Source organism: Podarcis filfolensis (genome assembly GCF_964270895.1).
Source record: "Podarcis filfolensis genome assembly, chromosome: 11".
Taxonomy (NCBI): domain Eukaryota; kingdom Metazoa; phylum Chordata; class Lepidosauria; order Squamata; family Lacertidae; genus Podarcis; species Podarcis filfolensis.
The window spans coordinates 44145783-44171989 of NC_139613.1; the positions used below are offsets into that span (position 1 = coordinate 44145783).

The following is a 26207-nucleotide window of genomic DNA, read 5'->3' on the forward strand; positions in this document are numbered from 1 at the left end:
AGCCAACCAGGTTTGGCATTGCAGCTGCTTTTCAATAGGAGTTTGGCTCACATCTGTGATGGTCCTGCACCATTTTAATTTACCCCAAATGCAATGCCTCAGCCTATATTTCTGTAACATAGAGAGAACCCAGCCTAATTGATCTATGGAATCCACACGTTTCATGATCTGTAGACTGGAGAGATCTGTCAAGTGATTTAATTAATCTATAAGTTAGGACTTTCCGGTTTGAATAAATTAAGATAGATGACCCGTGGCCATCACAGATGAGGGCCAAGCCCGGCTCCCACTCCAAAGCAGTACTGCCCCCTCTCAAATGTCATCCAATGGGTGCGGGGAGCAAGGAGGGTGATGAGTGGTGGTGTTGGTGCTGTAACAGCAGCAGAAGAGAAAAATCCTGCAGTCAGGGTTTGTAGTCCAACATCTGGAGGGCATAATATTTGCTACCCTTGTTCTAGTCTGACTTCAAGTTTATCTTTATGTACAGTTAAGGTGTGCATTTGGTTTGAACAGGTACCTTTCTGATAACCCTTTGAGGTGCATTACGCTAAGAGACTGGCTGAAGGTCACCCAGTGAGCTTTCTCGGTCCCACTCTGCTCACCCTTTAAGCTCATGAGCATCCACATTTGAACCTACCTCATTGTTAGACTTTGGTATTTTCTGTTATCTGCTGTGAACCCCTTTCTGTGCCTCCCTTCTCTTTTCAGACAAATTCCTCCCAAAATAATTCAGAGAGAGGTGGGTAAGCAAATCGCTTCCTCTGAAAATTTCAAAACTACCCTTGCAGGCATGCACACACCCCTCTGCACCTATCTGAAATTTAAATTGACCCCTTAGACACAATCCATTTGTTGTAACACAGTTAAAATGAACTTCCATAGTGAACATACGATACAATTTCAGATTTGACTGTTTGACTGAAAGTAAACCAGTATTCGTGTTTGAATGATGATACTGAAAAACAATTAATGTTGCCTTGCGTATTTCTAATGTGCATCATGTTATTGGTGCTTTGAAAATAAGAAACAGAAGCAAGGCTATAACAGATATTGGATTATCTCAGAACACACATTAATAATTGGTATAGCAAGAATAATATGAGATAGAGAAAAATCAGAAACAGCAGCTCTGTTCAATTGATTCCAGGAAACAGCCATAACTAATAGCTGCAATACAAATGCTTATGTCCCCCAAACCAAAAGATGTTATAAATCCTTAGAGCCTAAGATTGAATAACTCACTGGCTTTGGGAAGAATCACAAGTACTTTACAGATGTTAATGTTGCCTAGTCTGTGAAACATCCTCTGAGGGACTCCATTACCTCCCATGGTTACTTGTTCTGCTGTTAACTTATCATGAGAATAGTCGGCAGTAGAACAAATTACAAAGGGAAGCCCATCAATCAGGGATAGCTGTGATTAAAACCAAGCCTATAGAATCCACCATTTTCAATGGTGTACTATAACTTCCTTATTTATAGTCCAATAGAGTCCAATTTCAAGCAACCACAGACATACTTATACCTGGATTCGAAAGGTGGTTAGATCTTAAATTCTAGCACCTTTTTGTAGTCAGTAAAGACTGAGTAGATCTGTGAAGAGTTTTATGAGTGTCAAAAGGATGTTCTCTCTCCTAGTTGATGACCAAACAGAGGCATAGCTTGGTACATTTATTACTGGAAGGCAACATCATCAGTCCATGGTCAGTCACAATAGATAATAAGGCTAAAAGCTCTGTCTAGGTGCTCCCTTCTGATGCACCTTACTATATTCCAAGTTTAGCTCCTCTCTCACAATGGAATGTCATTCATGATGGTGGATGGGAAAGATGGCACTTCCAAGATGGAGTCTATGGGATGCCAGCCACCATCTTTGCCACTGAAGGTGGCATGAGTTGTAAATCCGTGGAGATGATCAAAAGGATGTCCAGTCTTGGATTCAGTGCTAAGTTTTCTTTTAGATGACCATGCTGCAAATTTATTTCCCCTCCCTTCAATTTTCTCCTCCAGATCAGGCCTGCACAACATGATCCACCAAACTAATTCCATCAGACAACTTTTGGGGCCTGTCCATTGTTTGACAGCTCTCTTGTGGTGTTTATTCTTCTGTTTTGTTTCATAGCCTCCGGAAGGCCCAGTGGACTCGCAGATGCGGCACTGTGAGCTGTGCTTGGCTTCCGAGATTTCAACAAGTTGCACAGACCTGCTGAAAAACAATGCAGTTTTTAAGAAAGCTGGGCTTTAAAAGACTGGAGCCCCAAAGCTGCGAGATAGTGTCTAAATATAAATCCAAATATCTTTGATGCTTTTTCTTACATTCAGTGTAGGACAAAATAACCAGATTATGATCTAAATATTGTCATACACAATAGCTGCAGGTATGGCTATATCAATATGAATAGCAATTTTACAGCAATATATATTCACTTCCAGCTATTCTTGCCTGAACCTTATGAATAAAGGCTAACCTTGGAGCCTATCATGACAAAAGTATCTAAACAACACAGGCATTGGAAAGAGGCATAAGTACAATAGCCAGAGTTGCATTTTACATTGGAGGGAAATGGGGGGGGGGGAGAGGTGAAATGTATTTTTGGTTTATGCACTGGGACTCTTGATGGCATATTGTGATTATTTTTCCACACTCGCACCTGATCCCAACATTTCCTCAGCAGGAGTTACGTACTCAAAAGTAGCATATAATTGAAATAACTTGTACGCTGAATGTGATGTGAATGTTTTGAGTTAAGCTAGACAGGACCAGGTGGGCAACCATTTCCATTCCTTTACTCTGATGTAGACATTAATTTTCCTTATGGTGTAGGGTTTCAGTCAAGAATGTTTATATTTTCAGCAGGTAAAGATGCCCCTCCTTCTTCAAGCTTTCAGGGAGAGGTGAGTCACAACGGGCATCGAGAACGATCTGTTTTTGCTGTGGCTGCTTTGTAGTTTTCTATGAGGAAGTGGAGGCAATAGGAAAGATTGGCTGTACATGCATATTTTCTCCAACCAACAGCTTCTCCATCTTGTCTTGAGCAAGTTTCCATTTCTTTGCTTTCATCTAGGGATGGGCAAATCTTTCAGTTTAAATGAGAAATCCTAGATTGCTCCTTTTCCACAAAGGTTTCTTTTTTAAAAAAAAATAGTTTGCAAAAATATTCAAAACATTTTGAGTGCCTTCCTCTTAATTCACTCATTTATAAGAAATTATTCCTAATGCACTTTTGCATGTTATTTACACTAATATGCAACTATTGTGTACACTTTACCTTTGGCATGCTTTTTCGTACACAACTTTTTGGTTGGAAGTTCTCCAACTTCACTTTGGTGAAGTGAGAAATTCAGATAGCTCAAGAAGTGTGAGTTATGTAGGGTTCATATTAACATGAAAACTGAATTAATTTCTCCCCCTTCCATACTCTCATTCAGTCTAAAACCTGCCCCATACTTGTTCAGCACTTCTTAGACTCAGAAAATGGAAAAAAGGCAAAGATCTGCATAGGCTATTAGCATAGCTGTGACATTTCAATGGAGACGTCCACATGGTAGGTTCATGTAGATGTTGGGAAGCATGATGGGGAATAGTTAATTTAATTTGTACAAGGAAACAAGAGCATTACCTTGCTGATATTTACCATAGATTAGCTATCATGATATCATTAGCTAACAAAAATATTGTGACTTTAGACTCACTTAGTGATTCTTCAGTTTTGTCTAGTACTACTTCAATCAACATCAAAGGTAAGTATATTTTCTTCAGTTTGAGACCTTGTAACATAGATCACTGTATCATCTTAAAGGACTTCTAAATTATGAAAGAAAACCCATCTTTCCTCTCCTCCCACCTCCCTATCCTTACTAATAAATCTGCCATGCCCTTTAAGCGATAGTACTGCTTGCACAGTTTGTTATTCAGTACAGAGTCAATATTTGACTAATTCATTGAGAAGTGTCTCTCAGAATTATTATTTCAAATTCAGGTCAAATATATCTTGTTTCCACTAAATCAAGACAAAAAAATATTTTATGTGGATATACAAAAGATTTGGTTGCAATTTTTATGGGGAATGATTGTTTCCAGATTGTTTCCATAATTTCCAGATGAGGAATCTTGAAATATCATAATAAAGTCATTACTTCCAGTCCAGTGTCCTTATACGCTGTGGAAGGACATTCAACATACATAAATTTCTGAATAAATTGTTGAAATCTACTATCTGCATCATTGCGGAAATAGCAGAGTACTGTGCCGCTGATTTCTGGATTTATTGCCTTTAACGTAAGTCATCAAAAAGTTGATGAACCAAAGCAGGTCTGGGGAATCTGTGGTTGTCCAGGTATTATTGGACTGCAACTCTTATCATCCCTGAGCATTACCAAAAAAGAGGGCAGAAATAAGGCAACATATTCAAACTTTTATTAACACACAAAAACAGAATAACCGATAGACACCATACTGATTCCCAAAAGTGATCCCCAAAGTCAACACAAGAACAATTTCATTACCCATGGGCAGCAGCGAGCTCACAGCATAACTTCACCTGGCTCCATGTTTGTTTGCTTATTACAATTGTATTCTACCTTCCCTCCAAAGATCAGAAGGGGGCGTCCATGTTTTTCTTCCTCTCCATTTTCATCCTCACATGAGGCAGGTAAGGCTGAGTGACTGACTTGCCCAAAGTCACCCAGTGAGTTTCATCCCTGAGTAGGGATTTGAAGTCTGGTATCCCAAGTCATAGCCCAACATCATCACACCACACCACACTGCTCCTTGAGCATGAATATTAACTGAAAGGCTAAAGAGTCAGTGGTAGAGCAGATGAGGACACTGGGGCCTGCTTTAAACCATGTTCAGCAAGGTTGGGAAAGGCTTGGCTTGGCTTCCTCTTCAACCTTCTCTTGTAATTCATGCAGCTCATTGTAGCTCTTGTCGCTCATTTGTGCATATGAGCATAATATTCCTTGACTCTAAAAGCAGAGGCTAAAAGATATATTTTGACTTTCACAAATAGCAGCGAGGCATAATATATTGGTTCATTTTACACAAAAGGCTTACCTCTCACTTTATAGCCCCTCAAAGTGGCTTGCAAAAGATTCTCAAAACAAAAGTCCCGTTCGAATCAAGTAGTGCAAGAACAGAAATTAGCCGATGTCCTTATGTAACCAGAATTATCCAGGTAATGTTTCCTGAACTTGACCTTGTCATCCAGCTCTGGTTTCCTACCACACAGCAGCTCCCACCAAATTCCTCTGGGGCTAGTGAGTGGGACAAAGAATCAACTGGATCTCACTCAGCTGGTGATGAAAGCAGCCGCCTCTTGCTAGTAGTTGCCTGGTGGCAGTTCCAACCCAAATCCATTGAAACAAGAAAGGGAGACTGAGAGGTTGGTTCTCACTCAGCCTCCAAGGTATCTCTATCAGGAGATGCTCTCTTGAATTGGTCCCAGCTGCTACAGCACAGAACAGATTTCTGAAATATTTCTTGCCCACAGCAAAACAATATATGCTTGGCTTTCTTAAGCACAAATGTTTCCGTGTAATGCTGCAGTCAATTTCCTTTTCGACAATTGATTTTATTATACCCTATAGTCGGGCACCTACGGTGAATTTAAAGATTATCAGCAATATGTATTCTTGGAAGCAAAAAACTCCTGCAGTCTTAGAAGCAGTTCTGCTGGCTCTTCCTGTAACTGCAGTTCAAAATTTAATATCCCCAGATTAAAGAAAGCATCTCTCTGCATTTCAAATGCTGAGAGAAGCAAAATTTTTGTAATGAACAAATAAATGATAAACATTACAATGAAGCTCATAAAAGGCCCAATATGTCTATCTACAGTGCACAGCTTAATAGAAAATTGGGCTGAACTAATTGGAATACCTTGTTCTGGAAAATCTCTCCCCCCCCCCCATTTATATTTATGCTAGTTTTTATCCTAAAAACAACCTAGTCTATTCTCTGCCTCCATTTATACAGAGTAAGTACCTTTGAATGTGGATCAGCAGCAGAAAGACATTTGAATCCCCCTTTCCCAGCATTCAAGTAGATAAATTGCTCCACTTTAACCCCTCCATTGACAAGTAGCCATTCAAACAATGGATTTTTAGACAAGCACAGGGAGAGCTAAGACAACCACATCAATGTCCCTTTCCTTGGGCTCATGTGCAGATATCCGCATGGACAAAAGATGAAGAGCTGAATGCCAGATATAATTTGACTGCTCGGGGAAATGCATTGAGTAAGCTAAAACAGGTGATTTTACTTCTTAATTTCTTGAGTGACAAAGGGCTGATTTACACACATATTTTGCACATTAGGTGCAGACAACTGTATCCCACATGTTCAGTGCTTGCAAACATACTGTGATGCACATGCAATTAAGAAGCCAGTAGTGTGCTTCCACCTGGTGTGGCATTTTAACCAGATCCATGCTTTATGGTTGGCTGTGCATTTGTTGGTTGTTTAGTAGCACCACTTTATAAAGAATTGGCAGGATCCAGACTGTGAATGCATTGGGAGGAAGGGGGGGAATTGCCTTCCTCTGTGGCCACATGGTCTAAACAACCAGTTTCCCACATGGTTAGGTCTGTGTCAGATAGTAACAGAATAGGAACCTGCAGAATTTCTGCCAACTTGAATTAAACTGGTGTAAATTGCCCCTATGGTCAGGGCAGAGGGCAGGCATCTGTTGCAGCACTGTAAACCTGAACCATAGAGCAGAGGTTTCAAAACAACTCCTGAATAACATGGAAGGAAGTATAGACATGGCAGAAAACACATTAGTCCATGGGTGTATAAGGGAGTGGGTGGCGCTGTTGTCTAAACCACTGAGCCTCTTGGGCTTGCCGACTGGAAGCTTGGCAGTTTGAATCTGCACGATGGGGTGAGCTCCTGTTGCTCTGTCCCAGCTTCTGTCAACCTAGCAGTTTGAAAGCACACCAGTGCAAGTAGATAAATAGGTACTGCTGCAGTGGGAAGGTAAACAGCATTTCAGTGTGCCCTGGTTTCTGTCACAGTGTTTCATTGCACCAGAAGCGGTTTAGTCATGCTGGCCACATGACCTGGAAAGCTGTATGTGGACAAATGCCTGCTCCCTCGGCCTAAAGCGAGATGAGCGCCGCAACCCCATAGCTGGCTTTGACCGAACATGACTGTCCTTTACCTTTTTACCTTAAGGGAAAAGTTTCTGCATCTACCAGTAAAAAAAATTAACAAATTTTGACATTATATCGTTCTATGACCTCACTAAATGGCATATATCTGATTGTGTGACCTGGCTCCATTGAAAAATACTGGCTGCATTGAAATTCCAATGTTGTGGAATGACATTGGATGGCCTCTTGTGTTTGATCTTGTGTTTGGCTGTTTCACACAAGAGAGAGGCAGAAAAATGAAAAAGAAGTCTCCTTTGGGACTATACATTTCCACCAGTCCTGGATCCTTTGGGCACATTTGTAACCTGGGGGAGCTACAAACATAAGCAGCCTCTCTCTCCTTCCACTCACTCTTATCCATTTGTTATGTCTCTTACCCTTCCAGTTTTCTCAGCTGACTCCTTTCAGTTCCCATTCTTGTGTTACAGAATAGAATTCGACGAATGCATGTTGGATCCTAATGCCCTACTGTTTCATTATCGCCTGTCCTTCTTCCCCCACAGCTGCTGACTGCCCTTTAGCAGGGATGACCTAATTATACCTCCAGACACACTGCCCAGACTTGTGCCCCGGGGAGGTCACTTTGGTGCTGCTAATGCAAACGTTTGACTTCACCCCTGGAGGCATACTCCATTGTCTCTCGAGACAGACAGATGCCAACAATGAGATTTTAAGAATAAAAATAAAACACCGTGATTTTAATAATTGCCTTCAAAAATCAAGGAGGATTCATCCACCACTCCTTATAATTTAGTCAGGAAATCAAGCATTTGCATCCTCATTTAATCCATAACATGCTGCTAGTTGCCCAGTTATTGCAGTTCATTAACAGGCAGAAGGCAAGACAAAAATGCAGGAATACATTTTGATTTTTTTTTTATTATTATTCTTTTGCTTCCCATTCTCTGGAACTAAATGAAAAGGGCAAAATCATCACATAACTGCCTTATTTTATAACAAATCTATCTGACAATGTTTCCACACCATTTATTACTTGATACTTTACAATTAAAAGTTTTATTTCTTCTTTTTTTGCACCCTAAAAGTCATGCAAAAGTCCTGTTATCCTAGTTTATCTGACTGGCTCAAAGACTCAAATATTTTTTAGTTGTTTGTTGATTGGTTAAAGGTACTTTTGCGACAGCCGTTAATGGCATTTCCAGAGCAGTTTAAAAGAAAGAATGGAAAGTTAAAATGTAAATGCAAACTAACCATAATAAACTAAAAGGCATTAAAGTATTTAAGTTGTGCATTTTTAGGAACTGTCTAATCCCATCTAAAAATAGGACAGAATGTATATAGTAAAAGCATTATGGGCAGTAAAGGTGAACCAAAGTCTCCTCCAAAAGCCACCCATTTATAATGCTCTCCGGTTCTAAGTGTATTGGTTAAGTGAGCAATTATTTTTCATTGTGTCCTGACAAAAGATCAGGGACTGCATAGAATCATAAGAATGGTTTACTAATGGATGATCTATGACACATTCAGGTGAACATGACATGTTAATTCCCCAGAAGGCGAAATGATCCCATAACCCAAATGGATTGGTGACACACATATTTATAAACATGTCCCCTGCTTTCATCACTTTTCATTCACTTGGATCACTTGGCTGCTCTGCTAAAGTTCAATTGATATTGTCAAGGTATTTTAATTTACTCTAAAATGGTTTCTCTGCCCACAGCTTTTTATGCTATAATGGCCCATTAAAAATTCAAAACTGAAATATGCTCCTCTACGGATTGTTACCTTCCTTCCTCTCACCCTGGTTTTTGCAATTCAGAGAGATTCATCCTCCGGACTGAACCAATACCTTTTCCTTTAGCATATATATTTTTAAAGGATATGGAAACTTTGCAGCATTAAAAATTACTGGAATTTAGGAGCAGAATTTTTACTGCCCTTCCTCTGAAAGCCTGAAAGCTGAAATTGGATAATTGCTATCACTGCACATCCTTTTTTCCCTTCTAGCTTTTGATCTTGACAAACCCTCTCCCTAATTTCCACATTAAGCACATAAAAAAGGAAGTACCCTGGTGCTCGGATTATCAGAAAATAGTTAGGGGCACCCTTAATGAAATTTACAAGCTCCCATTTTATCCAAAGCAATGCAGAGAGAGAGAGAGAGAGAGAGAGAGAGAGAGAGAGAGAGAGAGAGAGAGGAGACCTACCTACATGATCCTGACACAAAAACCATGCACAAACTCTGTGCAATAGAATGAAATATATTTAGCCCCCTCCCCCATCTCTCTCCCTCCCCCTCTCTCCCTCCTCACTTTTCAGCTTCTGCAGCTTCAGGACTGTCCCTGGAAAATAAGGATACTTGGAGGGTCTGAAATCATACAGTATATATATTTTTCTACTCGGCCTACTACTTTCCCATTCTGCATAATATGAAAATTCATTCCTTGTGACCTTTGGTTGCTCATCCACACCAGCTTCTGGCTAGCTTTTGGACTCTGTTCAAAATGCTCCCTTTTACTTTTTTAAAAAGGGTAAGGGTAAAGGATCCCTGGATGGTTAAGTCCAGTCAAAGGCAACTATGGGGTTGTGGTGCTCATCTTGCTTTCAGGCTGAGGAAGCCAGCGTTTGTCCACAGGCAGCTTTCCAGGTCATGTGGCCAGCATGACTAAACCGCTTCTGGCTAATGAAACACTGTGACGGAAGCCAGAGTGCATGGAAATGCCATTTACCTTCCTGCCACAGTGGTACCTATTTATCTGCTTGCACTAGCATGCTTTCGAATTGCTATGCCGGGACAAAGCAACTGGAGCTCATCTCATTATGTGGATTTGAACCACTGACCTTCTGATCGACAAACCCAAGAGACTCAGTGGTTTAGACCACATCGCCACCCGCATCTCTTTAGCCCTCTAAAATCTGCATCTTACTAAGTTATCACAGAAGGTATGGGGACATGGATTTCTCTTGCAATTCCATTGTGTTTTACTCAGAGAGGACCACTGAAATTAACAGACTTCAGTTAGTCATGTCTGTTAATTTTGTTGTTGTTGTTTAGTCATTTAGTCGTGTCCGACTCTTTGTGACCCAATGGACCAGAGCATGCCAGGCACTCCTGTCTTCCACTGCCTCCCGCAATTTGGGCAAACTCATGTTGGTAGCTTTGAGCACACTACTCCAGCTATTACTAGCATTCAGCAAAGCCACAAACCACAGTTCTCTCTAGTTGCTCACAGTACAGCTGCTGAAAACTTTCAATGACTGGAATTATAATAGCCTTGTTAACAAGACTAAGCAGAAGATACTGAATGCATGGAGAAGGACAGGGAAGGACCACTGTCCCATCTTCCAGCATCTGAAAGTTCAGTCGTGTAGAAGATGGAGCAAACACTCTCTTTGCTGGTCTAGAGGACATGACCTGAATGAATGGACTCAAGAAAAGTCCCTGTTGCCCCTTTATCATGCTTTCATGCATTCCTGAAAAGGAATGACTATTCTTCAAGTCTGCATGAGATACCACCCAGATAGTTAGTTTCTGGGAACACAGAACAATATATCTCAATGAGAAGCCAGAGGAGACAGTCTTTTCCTTTCCTTACTACAGCATATTGGAAATTGACAGGCTGAAGGGCAGTATGGCACATTCCTAATGTGTCAACTGTGTATGAGGGATGGTAGTGGAATATGAGTTTATGGATTGAACTAGAGAAAAGGGGAATTTGCTGACCCGAACCACTTCATTGTTGAGTGTTGTGAAATTCCCTTGTCACCCATTTGTTATGCTTGTGTTTGTCGATGAAGTGCGGTGGTTTATAGCATGCAATGAACCACACGTAAGGTTTGTTGGATTTCAGTGGAAATCAAACTACGTATTTCCTTCCTATAAGATTCAGCATACCTCTACTCCAATTATTAGGGCTGTGATATGTGGAGTACAGAGAGCATTGTGGCATCTGATCAGAGAAATTAAATACCATACCCTGGACTTTAGCCCAGGCTAACTCTGCACAACTTTTAGGACCATTGTTGCAGCTCGCAGAGGGCATTGACCATGTTCAGGATCAAGTTCCATCACAATGTTTGTTTGACATGCCTCCAAAGATTCTGACAGATCACAAGCCACTGGAAACTACCTTTACAAACCCCATAAGAGCCCAGCAACATTGGAATGAGTTGTTATTCAACTACAAAAGTATGACGTATAGGTAAGAAATTGCTGGCCCTGTTAGGGACTCCAGCTGAGCAATGAAGTCACTGTTCCCTGTGATTAAGTGATGATATATCAGGTGGAAGAGGACAAAGGGAGATGGTCATCTCAGGTGGCAGATCCTGGGAAGATGACAGGGCAGCTCTCTAGCCATTCCTCATGGCTAGAGGAGCCCCCTGGCCATACCCATCTGTTGGGAGGATATACCTTTGAGTGCCACACAATCTCTGCCCTTTGCCACCTAAATTAGCATGTCTCACTTGGGCATGGTAAATGGAGCTCTTCCGTTGCCAGTGTTGGAGTAAGATTCATCTGCCAGATGTGCTTATTTGGAATGGGAAGGGTGCCACCTTGCCCTCCACTTTAGCCAACATAGGTCCTATCATGCCCCAGGCTGATTGAGTTGGGTTCCAGATCAAGAATTTGGGTGTTATATATGCATGTAACCTTTAAGAAAGCCACATCCTGTCTTGCCCATATCTCTCTCACAGTTTGACTGTCTCTGTGTCAACCACACACTAGACTATGTTGCAACTGGAACAATTGTTGCTGTTTTGAACACTTGGTACATCCACTTGCTTCTGGAGCCCAGGGACAGGCTGTCTGGGAACCACATGTGTATGTGTGTTACCAGAATCCACAGAGGCCATTCCTCATGAGCCCCCTGGCCATACCCATCTGTTGGGAGGATATACCTGTCTTATACTAATTGATCCAACTACCTTGGTATTAAAGGAACGCAGGTGGTGCTGTGCGTTAAACCACAGAGCCTAGGACTTGCTGATCAGAAGGTCGGTGGTTCGAATCCCCATGACGGGGTGAGCTCCCGTAGCTCGGTCCCTGCTCCTGCCAATCCAGCAGTTCGAAAGCATGTCAAAGTGCAAGTAGATAAATAGGTACCACTCTGGCGGGAAGGTAAACGGCATTTCCGTGCACTGCTCTAGTTTGCCAGAAGCGGCTTAGTCATGCTGGCCACATGACCCAGAAGCTGTACGCTGGCTCCCTTGGCCAGTAAAGCAAGATGAGTGCCACAACCCCAGAGTCGGCCACGACTGGACCTAACGGTCAGGGTTCCCTTTACTTTTACCTTTTACCTTGGTATTGTCTACACTGACTAGCAGAACCTGCAGGAGTTCCAGCCCTATCTTGAGATGTCAGGTCCTCAATCTGCAACTTTCTGCATGCAGAACAGTTGCTCTGCTCTCTTCTCCCCATAAACATGGCACCACTCCACCCTAAATGTTGTGACTGGATCTTTTACCATTGCCACTTCTCTATAGTTGAATCCAATAATAATCCTCTACCCTCAAGTTCATCCATTTCATATATAATGTAGTTACTTATAAGAAAATGACTATAATACAGGTTTGCCTGTCCACCTTGGTTGTAGGTCCTATAAATGATTCCAGCTACAAAAGCTGAGACTCCTGAACAGACTCTTGGGTCTTGTTGGGTTTTTATTTTTATTTGGGAGGGTATGTTGCTTTAATTGATATTAATTTTTGTAACTTTATTTTTAGATCTTAGTATGATTTATGTGACAATTGTTCAATTTGGTTGTGTACTTTGTAATGTGTTTTCTTCATTGTTTATGGCTACTTTTATTATACTTGTAATGTTTTCATGCTGTACGCCTCCTTGAGCATGGTTTGAACTATGAGAAGGTGGCCTGCAAATAAAAGGATGTATGTGTGTATGTTAAATGAGAAATAAACAACAACAAAACATCAGTGGTGGCGGCAAGCTTCAATTAAAATCCTTAAGTCACATGGGGCTAACGTTTAAGCATTTTCTGAAAGAAATGGTTGGTTTGCACTAAGAAGGTACTGTTTATTTCAGCCTGCACAGTCACCCTTCATGTGGTTTTCAAAACTGGCCTCAGTTGCTGAATGGGTTATTCTTCCACCATTCATAAAGCAACATTGAATTCTGCATTCTTCCTTGAACTCTGGAACCCAGACTTGGCTAGAGACATCACTCAAACGACAATGCTGAGCGAATCTGAAAGGTTTTGAGTTTGATTCTAATTGCTGTGTGCAAAACTGGAACTCATACTGACAATGTGACAAAGCAAATGTGTCACTTCCCGTGCAATATTTACATTAAGTAAATACAAGCTTTTCATTTATGGAACTAATCTGCACATGCTCCCCACCGTGCTGTTTCGTGCCCAGTAACATCTTTGAAAAGATTGGGAGGCAACATACTGTACTGGAAGGCTCAAAAATCTGCTTTATTGCTTTGGGGAAAAGAAGGAAATTTTTGATGTGACCCTTGCTTAGGGCCTTTGCAGATGATTAAAAATGTGACATTCTGCTATTTGCATTAGTGCAGCTCCACTTTCTAGAGGGAGGTGTGGCCCTTCTGCAAGGGTAAGCCATGAAGTTCTTTCTGACCCTCCAATTGTACCTATTTTCCGAGGACAGTCCCAGATTTACAGAAGCCATCCCAGTTTCTGATTTAATCCCGGAATGTCCCACTTTTCCTTAGGTCATCCCCGTCTTCACCTGAGAAATGTTGGAGTGGAAACCTCTATTGTTATCAGAGAAATGTTGGAGGGTATGAAATAGGATGTCCCTATTTTCACCAGAGAAATGTTGGAGGGTATGCTATTTGGGGTGTTGTGAGAAGGAGATATGCATTCTAGAACCACAGTAGGGAAAAATACAGCATTCAAAGAGCAAGGTTATTATTATTCTTATTTAAGTGGCCACTATGTGGTTGGGATGCGGGTGGCACTGTGGGTTAAACCACAGAGCCTAGGACTTGCCGATCAGAAGGTCGGCGGTTTGAATCCCCATGATGGGGTGAGCTCCCGTAGCTCGGTCCCAGCTCCAGCCAACCTAGCAGTTTGAAAGCACGTCAAAGTGCAAGTAGATAAATAGGTACCGCTCTGGCGGGAAGGTAAATGGCGTTTCCGTGCGCTGCTCTGGTTCGCCAGAAGCGGCTTAGTCATGCTGGCCACATGACCCGGAAGCTGTACACCGGCTCCCTCAGCCAATAAAGTGAGATGAGCGCCGCAACCCCAGAGTCAGCCACGACTGGACCTAATGGTCAGGGGTCCCTTTACTTTTACTTTATGTAGTTGGGCAATGCAAGTGTAATTGTGATTTTAACATTTGCTCTGTATTGCAAGCCACCTTGTAATAAATACTGATGTCATAGAAAGAACCTAAGTAAATAAATACAAGGGCAGCCTTGGTGGCTACAACTTCTGATTGTTATAAAAAACAAAAACCCTGATGAGCTATGCTTTTCTTTGGATGTGTATTTGTAGGCATATGGTGTGTGTATATCCAGCTTATATCCAGTGATGTCTATATATAACAAAATATATATATATAACAAAATATATATAACAAAATATGAGTAAGAGTGTACAAAGGATTGGAGAGTTTGGGGTTGAAGACGGAATGGTGTAACAGGAATCTTCAATCTCATCATAAAGAGGTGAGATTCTTCATCGCTATGTCTTCTCCTACAACTTACATTTCAACCAGAACCTACAATCACAATAGATACCCTAACTAAGGGGAATATTGCATTTCTCTAACAAAATATGGCAGCCCGGACATTGGGATACATGACCAGTCTTCCCAGAAGAAGAAAAACTACTTGAAGATGTCTGTGTTGCTCATCTCAAACTAGGAGTAACAATTAGGCTTGTATAGCATATGGGGAGGATCCGAGATCTTGGGATACTGAACAGAACAAGGTAAAGGGGGTCTTCAGTTTCATCTTTCATCTACCAATGGAGGAGGCTGGGCATGTGAGGGGCATATGAGGAAAACATGAGGAATTATAAAATCATTTACCTCTTTATCTAGCAGTATGCTCCGTTTCCTTTTTCTGGAAGATAAATCTTTCAGAAATGTTGCTACCAAACGTGTCAACCACATCTGTCAGAAGATGCACTGCCGAGATGTGTAAATGAGATCTCTCTTTCATTTCTATGGTAACCTCTCTGTGTGAATAGAATTCATAGACTCCAAATATCTTGGCTGGTCTTTTGTAGGCTGATCTGCCAACAAAAAGGTGTGGAAACAATAATGCAAGATGTGCAAAATGTAGCAAATGGAATGTGTCAGTCAAAAGTAGCTAATCGTCTAAAATTTACATCTATTCTCCAAGTTGTGAACAAAAGAATAATGAAGCTTCAAGCTTACATAAGAAGCTTAACTCTTGAGGAACCTTGACAGATTTGGTTAAAATTCAGATTTTATATATATATATATATATAGAGAGAGAGAGAGAGAGAGAGAGAGATAAAAAGAGTGATTTGTATGTCAGCGGGAAGAACATTTTAAGAATGGTCTCCGGAGCATCTGTTATCTCTGGCTAGCTCACAGGTTCTATACACGAAATGGTTGCAATATATTACAAGGCGCTATAAAAATAGGTATGCATGCCAATAGCACAAATCCCTTTGCCTAAAAAAATGTGCCTGTTTGTCTTATGTGGAGAACATTGCTATAGTTAATATGACACACAGGAAGATAATACTAATAATGAATTATCTTAAAATACTACACTTTTTGCTTTCTAAACATTCAAGATGGGCCTCAGAACCCCAGCAGTGAACCCAACCACTACTGAAGTTCAATATTTTGCACCTTCTCACTAAACTAAGAAATGGTAGCTTGTGTGTTTGTGCTGTAATTAAACTACAAAGCAGTGATGGAGCTAGTGCTGTACCAAATCACAGCCTCCAATTTTTCAGAACTTTTCCTGAAAGCCTCTTTCTCAAAGTGCTTAATAATTTCTTTCTAATTTTGGTGGGTTCGGATTCCAGCTTACCTTATGGCTATGGGTGGTATATGTGCTTTACCTTCCGTCAAACACTTCGCTGGCAACATAAACTTCTTTTGGTGGCTTACAATAAATACAGTCTAAAACCATTATTGAAAATGCAAGATTAAGAACGTGCACTTTTAGGGGACTGTCAAGGGGGTTTTGGAGAATTTAGGAAGGAGGGGAGGCGAAGAGAGGAAGAAAGAAGAGCTCTTTCCATAGCCACATATCCTGGGTTTAGTCGACAAAAACAGATAGTATGATAGTTGCCCATTCAACCTTCTCTGAGCTATAGCAACAGTAATAGAGACAGCAGCTTTATCATGTTATAGCGTTTGCACTAGTTAATGAAGCATCATCGCAAGCTATCAGTATAAGTGACAAAGCTAGCCCTGGGATATTAGGGTTTCTCTCATGTCGGTTCCTTCTTGCTCTGTAAGTTTTACAAAACGACTAGTGAAAAGTCTGTGAAATGTCTTGGGTACATCAACTGGTGTGAAGGGGGGCCCCCAGGCCCTTTCCCCATCACTCCTGTTTCATTTTCTCCAGGAGTTTTCTCTCCCACTAAATCTGTATTTCTTCTACCCCATGTCTGGATGCAGGACTGGCTTAGCAGGAATCCATTAAAAGAATAAAAAAATAAACACATCCCTTCCATACTGGGCAAACATTTCTGCCACAGCAGATCTAGGGAGCTGTGAGCTTCTTTCATACTAGGAATGGGAAATATGTTTGGTTAAGTTCACATTTAAATGCTAATTTACTTAATTTGCACAGGGCTCATCCGGACTTCCATTTGTGCAGTGGTTTGTAGGCACAGATCCTGGTAGATCCAAGCACAGATCCAGGTAGAAGCAGGGGGTTTTTTTTGGGGGGGGGGTGTTTTGCCCCATTGAGAAAACCCACTGCTGAATCGGAACAAATGTCAATGTAGTTTTAGTATTTGTTCCATTTCAGCACCCAAAGCATGGACCTGTGCCTACATATTGCAACACTAATGGAAGTGTGGATGAGGCCATTCCTGAAACCATATGCAACCGGAAAGCGAAATTTTGCAGTGCAGTACTCCAGCCAGGAGTACAAAATGCACTTACTAGGCTAAAATGTGCATTTAAATGAATACATTTCTGAAAGTAACATACAAAATGCATTACGGTGGTACCTCGGGTTAAGTACTTAATTCGTTCCGGAGGTCCATTCTTAACCTGAAACTGTTCTTAACCTGAAGCACCACTTTAGCTAATGGGGCCTCCTGCTGCCGCTGCGCTGCCACTGCACGATTTCTGTTCTCATCCTGAAGCAAAGTTCTTAACCCGAAGTACTATTTCTGGGTTAGCAGAGTCTGTAACCTGAAGCGTATGTTACCCGAGGTACCACGGTACATTCATTGAAGCCCCTTGCTCAAACATGTAAAAAAACCAAAATGTATTAAGCCGTATATATCAGGATAAATTTGCACTAAAACACTGATCAATTTCACAATGATTTTATTTTATTTTATAAAAAGTCGCAAAACTGACCTGGAAATGTGTAGAAGGAAAAATGAAAGAAACCAAGGTGTCTGCTTTGACCATGTCTACTTCACATACCCACAACTATGCAAACCCAGTTTCCTGTCTCATGATTTGCACTCCAACTGGTTTCCATAAGCCCCTGATCCCATTGCAACTGGGACTGTTCCCAACATGCCCTGGTCCATGCACATCTTTGCTTCTATGTTCCATACATCCCTCCCTTCACCCCATTTCCTTTCCCTTCCCTTTTTCTCATGGCTTGCATCTTCCTCCTCCACCATCTCTTCTGGATTCCACTCCCGCCACCCCACCCCACCCCAAAAAAATCACACAAAACTTCTGCTCTTCCCATAGAGACACTGGCTTTACCTTTCAAGGATCAGGAGGTGTGGTTCATTTCATGAAGGCAGATACCAGCGGGAAGGGGGGGAGTGTGAACCAGTGATCAGAAACATGAAAATAAAGTCTAGCAATGGAATGATTCAGATTTCCCTAATACCAGATGCTGAAATAAACATTCTGTCTCACCTTCCAGTCCTCTTACCAATAATCAGCTTACAGCACACAGCTTAGCTCTTTCCCGCCGGTGGGTTTCTCTCCACCTTTTTCTCCAACATCATTATTTTTATATGGCAATTTTGAGATAAATGTTAAAGATATATAATCCTGGGGTGAGAAAATTCATAAGCATGGAAAATAGCTCTGAATGAAGATGTAGACGCTAACACAATGAATAAGAAACCAGAACAATAGCATTGCATTGCTGGCTTTCTCACAGAGATGCTTTGGGATTAAATATGTGTGATGTACCCAGATAAAACTTCAGCAACTAATAACAGAATCTAGCTCCATTGTATCCTGCTGTAAAGGAGGAAACAAATGTTTGTTTGTTTGTTTGTTTGTTTGTTTTGTTTTGCAACAGTAGGGCTTTCTGGGGCCCATTGCACAACAATGTTTACAGGATGAAATAACTGAAAAAGCCTACCCAAGAATTTACACACACATACAGGGCACAGAACTACTGGGTGTTTAATGCTCCAGACATAGAAACGAAGGCCTGAAGTTGCACCCCCTGGGCATATACAATGGGAGCTGAGCCCATGGCACAGACTTGAACTGCTGACCTTACGATCGTCAAGCCCAAAAGGCTAGGTGGTTTAGTCATGTGGTTTAGTTATGTGGGTACACATAACTGACACAAAACAAAGTGGCAGTTAAATTTCGGGCTGGCGGTTGAAAAGAATAGTGGAGTCAGGTAAAAGGGATTATTTTACTTTACTGATGTTGTAAATGATGGCACTGAACGTGAGTCAAGAACAAAGAAAGTGGTTTTCTCTCTTCCCATATAATCCTTGCAACAAACCTGTGAGGTAAGTTTGATTTGGAAATGGTGACTGCCTCCCCCCAAGGTCACCAAGTAAATGAAGTGATCTCTATAGCTCATTGTAGATATATCTACAATGAGCTATAGAAAAGTAGGGCTTTCCTTTAGTAGTTGTTCTCATTATTAATATTAGCTGACCCTTTGCCTCTTGCTGAATTAGCTGAGTTTTGTCCCATTGATTTGCACTTTATTATGTGCCATATTAATTGTGCTCCTCTCCCCTATTGACTGTTTCCTTACTACCTGCCAGAACTTTGCCTTTTATCTGTCTATTTACTGCTATCTTATTATGCACCCCTCTTTTATCTACCCTACTCTTTATGGCTGCTTTTCATCAGCATTGCTAGTTCTCTTGCCTTTCCATATATTGATCGCCTCTCTGAATCCCTGATCCTACTTTTTTCCTGTATTTATGCCATTCTTCTCTATGTTCATACTGTTAGGGCTGCTTTGTTAAGCTGATGGCTTGCTAATAGTCAAGGATGACCAGTTGATATGTCCCTAATAGGGGCTAATGGTTAGAATAGTTTCCTGTCTGAATGGACTATTTACCCGCAGGATGGGATCTGAGAACAGAGATATGTGCAGAAAGACCTGCTTCCTATATTACAGGCCTTTTTCCATCAGGCCTGGGAAGACAAGGCCCTGACTGATGGACAGACTCCAGCCACATAAGCTGAGGCTGCTGAACAGACTCTTGGATTGGGGTGTTATTTGGGGGCAGGGGCTGCTGCTCCTTTTGCCGTTGTTGTTTTTTTAAAAAAAATAATCTATTTTTTAGATCTTGGTGTGATTTATGTGGAAATTGTTCAATTTGGTTCTGTGTTTTTTAATGTTTTATTTATTGTTGCTAACTACTTTTGTTGTGTTGAAGTTGCATATTTTTTCATGTTGTAATATTATTAATAATAACCCTAAGAATTTTATTATTTATACCTCACCCATCTGTTTGGGTTGCCCCAGCCACTCTGGGTGGCTTTTAACACATATAAAAACCACCTTGAGCATGGTTTGAACTGTGGAAAGGGGGCATACAAATAAAATTATATCTGTATGTATGCATTAGAGAAGAGGGGGAGAAAAAGTATGTGAAAGAGAGCAGGGGAGCTGAAATGTTTTAGCTAAATGCACCTAGTTGGCCACTATGATAACAGGATAAGGCAGAGTTTTTCAACCTTTTGGAGTGCACGGCTTCCTTGACCAACTACATTCATTCTACGGTACCACTGTGTGGCTCAGGAGCCCAGTTATGTCACCCCTTGCCTGCAGAGCTGGCAGCCTCACCTTTTTTAAAATCACCCTCCCTTTTGGAGTGTACCCTCAGCCTCCTCTCCTCTCCCCTCTCCTTGGGAGTCCTCCGGGCAGCTGCTGCCAGTGCCCCTGGCCTCTGAGCTTGCCTCCACCCCACCCCAAAAAGAGATGCCTCCTCCCACTGCCCTACCCCGCGGAGCCTGGGACTTCTCTGTCCATTCCCAACAGCAAGGCCTGGCAGACTGGCTGCCTGGGCTCCCTCACCCACTTGCTTGCTTACTCCAGGGCTACCTCAGCTCCTGGCAACCAGCACCCCCTGGCCAGCCCCAGAGGCACCATTTGTCTGCAGAGCTTGTAGCTGGAGCTTCTGCAACAAACAGCTGTGCAACCCTTTGGGAGGCAGAGACGCAAGATGGCATCAGAGGAGGGAAGGAAAGAGGGACAGAGTCCAGTGTTACCTGTGGCACCCCGACCATCATTCAAGGCACCCCCAGGGTGCCATGGCACACTGGTTGAAAAGCACTGGGGTAAGGAGTTGACTAGACAAGAAGTAGCTGAGGTGGGCGGGTATTTCTGTGTGTACTTTGGGAAATATAAGGCAAGATTGTGTATAATGAGATCAGGGGTTCTCCAACTGTGGTTCATTCAGGTAGTCTGTGGTGGCAACTCCTCAGAGAAATATCAGCTCTGCCAGAGACAGGGAACTCTGATCATGCAGGGTTCTGCATTTCAGGGTTAGGCGGCATGCAAATACAGGCTCTGCAGATATTCTTCCAAATGTATGGCCTGTTAGAGATGCAAAACCAATAGACATTGTCCCACTTTCCTCTCTACACAGTTGGAGCAAATGTCACAGTGATAGCACTTCATGTACATAAGGCTCACTGGGTGCCCCTGGGCCAAACACTGTTTCCCAGCCAAAATTACCTCATAGCTTTGTTGTGAGAATTATATGGGGAGGAGAGAACCACATATGAGACCTTGAGCATCACCATCAGAAACCACCATTGATGCCACCCAGCTTCTAGAGGAAAAGATGCGTTGCTCTTTGGGGCCTGTGGAAATCCACTGCACCTTCAGCAAAGACTGGATTATGTCCAGTGCTGATATGGTTTAAATTAATACCCTGAGAGTCTAGCCTACCTTTTTCTCTTTGATTTCCATTAGTGGCTTCTTTGTGTATTCAGCAACAATTCAGCTTTTATCACTTATGCTTTCAACAACCCAGCATTGCTTCCTTGGTGGTTTAAAAATCCATCTAAGTCTTTGTTTCTTCCTCCTCTTCTCAAGCTTCTTGCCTGATCATTTTTTACCATGTGGGTTTTTGTGTGTGTGGCTTCTTTTACCCTTGGCTTCAAACTTCCTTCTGCTCACAAGTGCCAGACAAGTTATTTCCCACCCCATGTCCTATCTAGTTTTCAAAACACTTATTTCCTCTACTTCCAAAATACTCCATCAGAGACAAAAAGATCTTTGTACTGATTTGAAGATTCATCTGATCTACCAGATGCACTCTTTTAACAGAATATAAAATACATGGACCAAACCCTGAATAAGCACAGTAGCCCACTGAGAAAATAAGAAGAGCCCTGCTGGATCAAGACCCACCTACTCCAACATCCTGTTCTTACAGTGGCCAACCACATGCCCATAGGAAGCCCACAAGCATAACCTAGTGCAACAGCACTCACCCCACCTGTGGTTCTCAGTAACTGTTATTTAGAGGCATATTGTCTCCAAATGTGGAGATAGAACATAGCCATCATGGTTGGTAGCCACTGAATCATCATCCATCATCCATGAATTTGTCTAGGGTACCATAATTACATCTTACATGGTGTAGAGAAGTGCTCTCTTTTGTCCATAAATAAATTCATGACAATTATCTATAAGCATCTGCATACTATCCCTTGCTTTTTCCTGGAGGACTAATTGCAGTCATTAACAGTCATTAACAGTAGTCAACAGAAACAAAATAAAAAAAATCCTTCCCGTAGCACCTTAGAGATCAATTAAGTTTGTTATTGGTCTGAGCTTTCATGTGCATGCACACGAAAGCTCAGACCAATAACAAACTTAGTAAAAGGTAAAGGGGCCCCTGACCATTAGGTCCAGTTCTGACCGACTCTGGGGTTGCGGCGCTCATCTCGCTGTAGTGGCCGAGGAAACCGGCGTACAACTTCCAGGTCATGTGGCCAGCATGACTAAGCCGCTTCTGGCGAACCAGAGCAGCACATGGAAACGCCGTTTACCTTCCCTATTTATCTACTTGCACTTGGATGTGCCTTCAAACTGCTAGGTTGGCAGGAGCAGGGACCGAGCAACAGGCGCTCACCCCGTCGCGGGGATTCGAACCACTGACCTTCTGATTGGCAAGTCCTAGGCTCTGTGGTTTAACCCACAGCGCCACCCGCATCCCAATAACAAACTTAGTTGGTCTCTAAGGTGCTACTGGAAGGAATTTTTTTATTTTGTTTCAACTACGGCAGACCAGCATGGCTACCTACCTATAAGTAGTCAACAGGTTTACCATACCCATTGAGCCAATCACCCATCTCCTCCTACCCTTCTGAGAAATACCCCACCCCACCCTCCCACTATATATAAGGGTCTGGTGACTTCTGCTTCATTGTACCTGAAGAAGTGTGCATGCACACAAAAGCTTATACCAGAACAAACTCAGTTGGTCTATAAGGTGCTACTGGACAATTTTTATTTTTTATTTCAACAATTATCTATAAGGTGCACTTTAACATGCAAAGGTCCTCTATAGTAATATGTACTTGCCTTCATTTTCAGTCAGACCATAATGGGATGCAAGTCTATGCATATCATTACAGGACTAGGAAAAATGTTGTGTGACTAGAAAAAAAATCACCTGAAGAGAGAAGGTATAATAATGAATCAGTCTGGTATAGTGAATAAAGTTTGGGCTATTGACAGGCAGCTGCTTCAGGAACTCTGCACTCCTTTCTTACATTTCTTTAAATCAGACAGCCCTTGAAATAGAGGGCTTTAAAGCAGGACACATGGCCACTCCTGGAATACTTCAAATGCATTTCTTCCTTTTAGTAGCCTCTTTGTTCAGCAAGCATGTTCAAATTAGGAAACATATTTCACAAAGCTGATGCTTTTAGTGATCTGATAACATTTATAAGTAATTAATTGTGAGGAAAACTTTCCTCTCAAATACAATGGTCAGGACATTTTCCTATGCATTCACAGCCAAAATCTGCTTAAGGGTTGCTTTCATGTCATTTTTATTATATTTTACAATAATTTTGAGTCAGGACTTTCCACACAACATATGGGCCTTTTCATTTGGTTACCAGAATATTAACCTAATATGATCCATTTTAGTTTATTATTTTCACCAATATATCCATTTTTTCTGCACACTTTATCCTAGTATATGTGTTTTCGTAAACATTGCTTGGCTGGCAAACTGCGTAGCAAAATTCAGTTAAGCACGAATTTTGAAGGATGGTTGTGCTTCAGTTCTCATCTTGTTTTGGAAGGTACAAATTTGGTAGGTCTGGCTCCAGATGAGACCTGAAGTGAATTTCTCCCCTACCCCAACTGTGAATTATTATTATTATTATTATTATTATTATTATTATCATTATCATCATTATCATTATTATTTAAATTTGTATACTGCCTTTCTTCCTTAGATCTCAGGTCAGTTCACAACATAAAAATATGATATAACAATAATAATAATACAGTGGTACCTTGGGTTAAGTACTTAATTCGTTCCGGAGGTCCGTTCTTAACCTGAAACTGTTCTTAACCTGAACCACCACTTTAGCTAATGGGGCCTCCTGCTGCTGCCGCACCGCCAGAGCACAATTTCTGTTCTCATCCTGAAGCAAAGTTCTTAACCCGAGGTAGTATTTCTGGGTTAGCGGAGTCTGTAACCTGAAGCGTATGTAACCCGAGGTACCACTGTAATAATACATAATTCAAATAAAAAGAAAACTAAGAATTTCCTCTCCCACAACACGTTTAAAAGGCTGTTGGGTGTTAATCAGCCAAAGGTCCAGCTGAAGAGGAACATTAGCACCTAAAGATGTATATTGAAGGCACCAGGTGAACCTCTCTGGGGAGAGCATTCCAGAAACTGGGAGCCACTGCAGAAAACACCCATTCTCATGTTGCCATCTTCTGGACCTCCCATGGAGGAGGCACATGAAGAAGGGCTTCAGGTGATAATTTTGGGGCCCAGGTAGATTCATATGAAAAGAGGGAGGGGATTGTACTTGCCTGCTTCATACCCAACTTTCATATGTAATCTAAACCTGCAAATAGGCCCCACTCTTCCTTTATAAAAGACGGCACGGGTCTTGTTGCTGCATGAATTATGACGTCAAGTTCCACACAAAACACAAATTGTTTGTCTAAAACCAATGCAGCTTTTTGTTTCTATGATTATCACATGGAATGGAAACAGTTCGGGAGGGAGGGAGGACCCAAATGGCAGCTGATCTCTCTGCTGAGCCAATGGAATACATCTCACGATCTAATCTTTGCATCTCCACAGCCAAGCAGAATGGCACATGCAAGTCTATGGACGTGATTCAGAGATATGGGTACTCAAAGTAATGTGCACACAGATCATTGGATCATGAACCTACTATTGCCCTTTTCAGTCTTATCCAGGATACAGCTCCCTGTGCAAGTCCCCCTGAAAACAATGAGTCCTAAGCTGCTGGACTGTGGAAACTTCAGAGGCATTGCCTGCAATCTTCAGGTGTTATTACTGTTTTCTTGCCACCCTTTCAGGATGAGATCCACATATAGCTGGATCCCACAATGGGATGATTTAAGAAATGCCAACTACGCAGTCTGATTAGAGTAGGGCAGCTAACCTGCAGTCCATGGGCCACCTAACTGCAAAGAGATTTTTTGTGACCTTCATATCACCATTTTAAATCATGAGTTCCTAGTCTCCAGAATCAACCTTACTGCATAATCCTTACCACCTTGATTCAGAACTAAGCACCCTTGATTTTAATGCGATTTACTTAGAACTGTAGCTGTGTTGGTCCACAACAAATCTAGTGTTCGCCTACTTCATCCCTTGGTTCAGAGCTGGGGAACCTGTTAGGGAACTCTAACTTTCATCAACCCCAACCAACATGGCCAGTGGCTGGTTTGCTAGGAGCTGGAGTCCAGCAATATCTAGGGAGTCACAGGTTTCCCACACCTATCCAGTTCCTCCATAAGACCTCCATACACTTTGAATGGCTTTTTTAAACACCCTAACCCCTACTATTTGGCCAACTGTTCTAAAATTAATACAAAACAATATTGCACTCTTTCTTCATTACAAATTTGCTCCCACGCTGCTCACCTTCCTCAGCCTGATGTGTGATTTGAGATAACTGGCTCCTTACAACCATGGGGTAAAATCATATTATAATGGGAAAATAAAGTCATCTATTGCTACCCTCAGGTTCGTATTTACTGCCAGTGCCCTCCTGTGGCAACAATGATGGATTTATTGACAGCAGGCATTCAGAACCTCCCACCCCACCCCACCCCAAAAATCTCTTAAGGAGAGATAATTGGCACAGATGCTAAAAAGTGTCACAGAGAAAGCTTGGGCTAAACTTTCTCCAGTTGTAAGGGCTTGAATGCATTGAAACAAGGAACAATTTAGGGGAAAGCTGTCTACATATAAAGACAAAGGGCAGGGCTCTCTCTTTCAATGTGGCATAGTCAAAGTCTCATTAGGCTTAGCCTTAGTCTTAATCCCCTTCAGCTGAAACTTCCTTGGCTAAAGGCTCATCTGCCAGCACTCTGTCAGTCCAGCTATTTCTCATGTCAAGCAGTGATGAGCAATTCACTGACACATTAATCCTGTATCACTCCTGCACAAGACTGACCTTTGGCCGAGTTTCAAGAGAATTAGATGTGATATATCCACTACTCAGGACTACCT

General features: G+C 41.8%; 1 long non-coding RNA gene across 1 annotated transcript; it reads right to left on the reverse strand.

The window, feature by feature from the left end:
* Nucleotides 1-1655: 1655 nt before the first annotated feature.
* On the reverse strand, nt 1656-26207 carry LOC310745101. The gene is made up of 3 exons (XR_014539935.1): nt 26152-26207; nt 15136-15341; nt 1656-2206 (listed from the first exon to the last, which is right to left on the reverse strand). It is a non-coding gene; the product is annotated as an uncharacterized lncRNA (long non-coding RNA).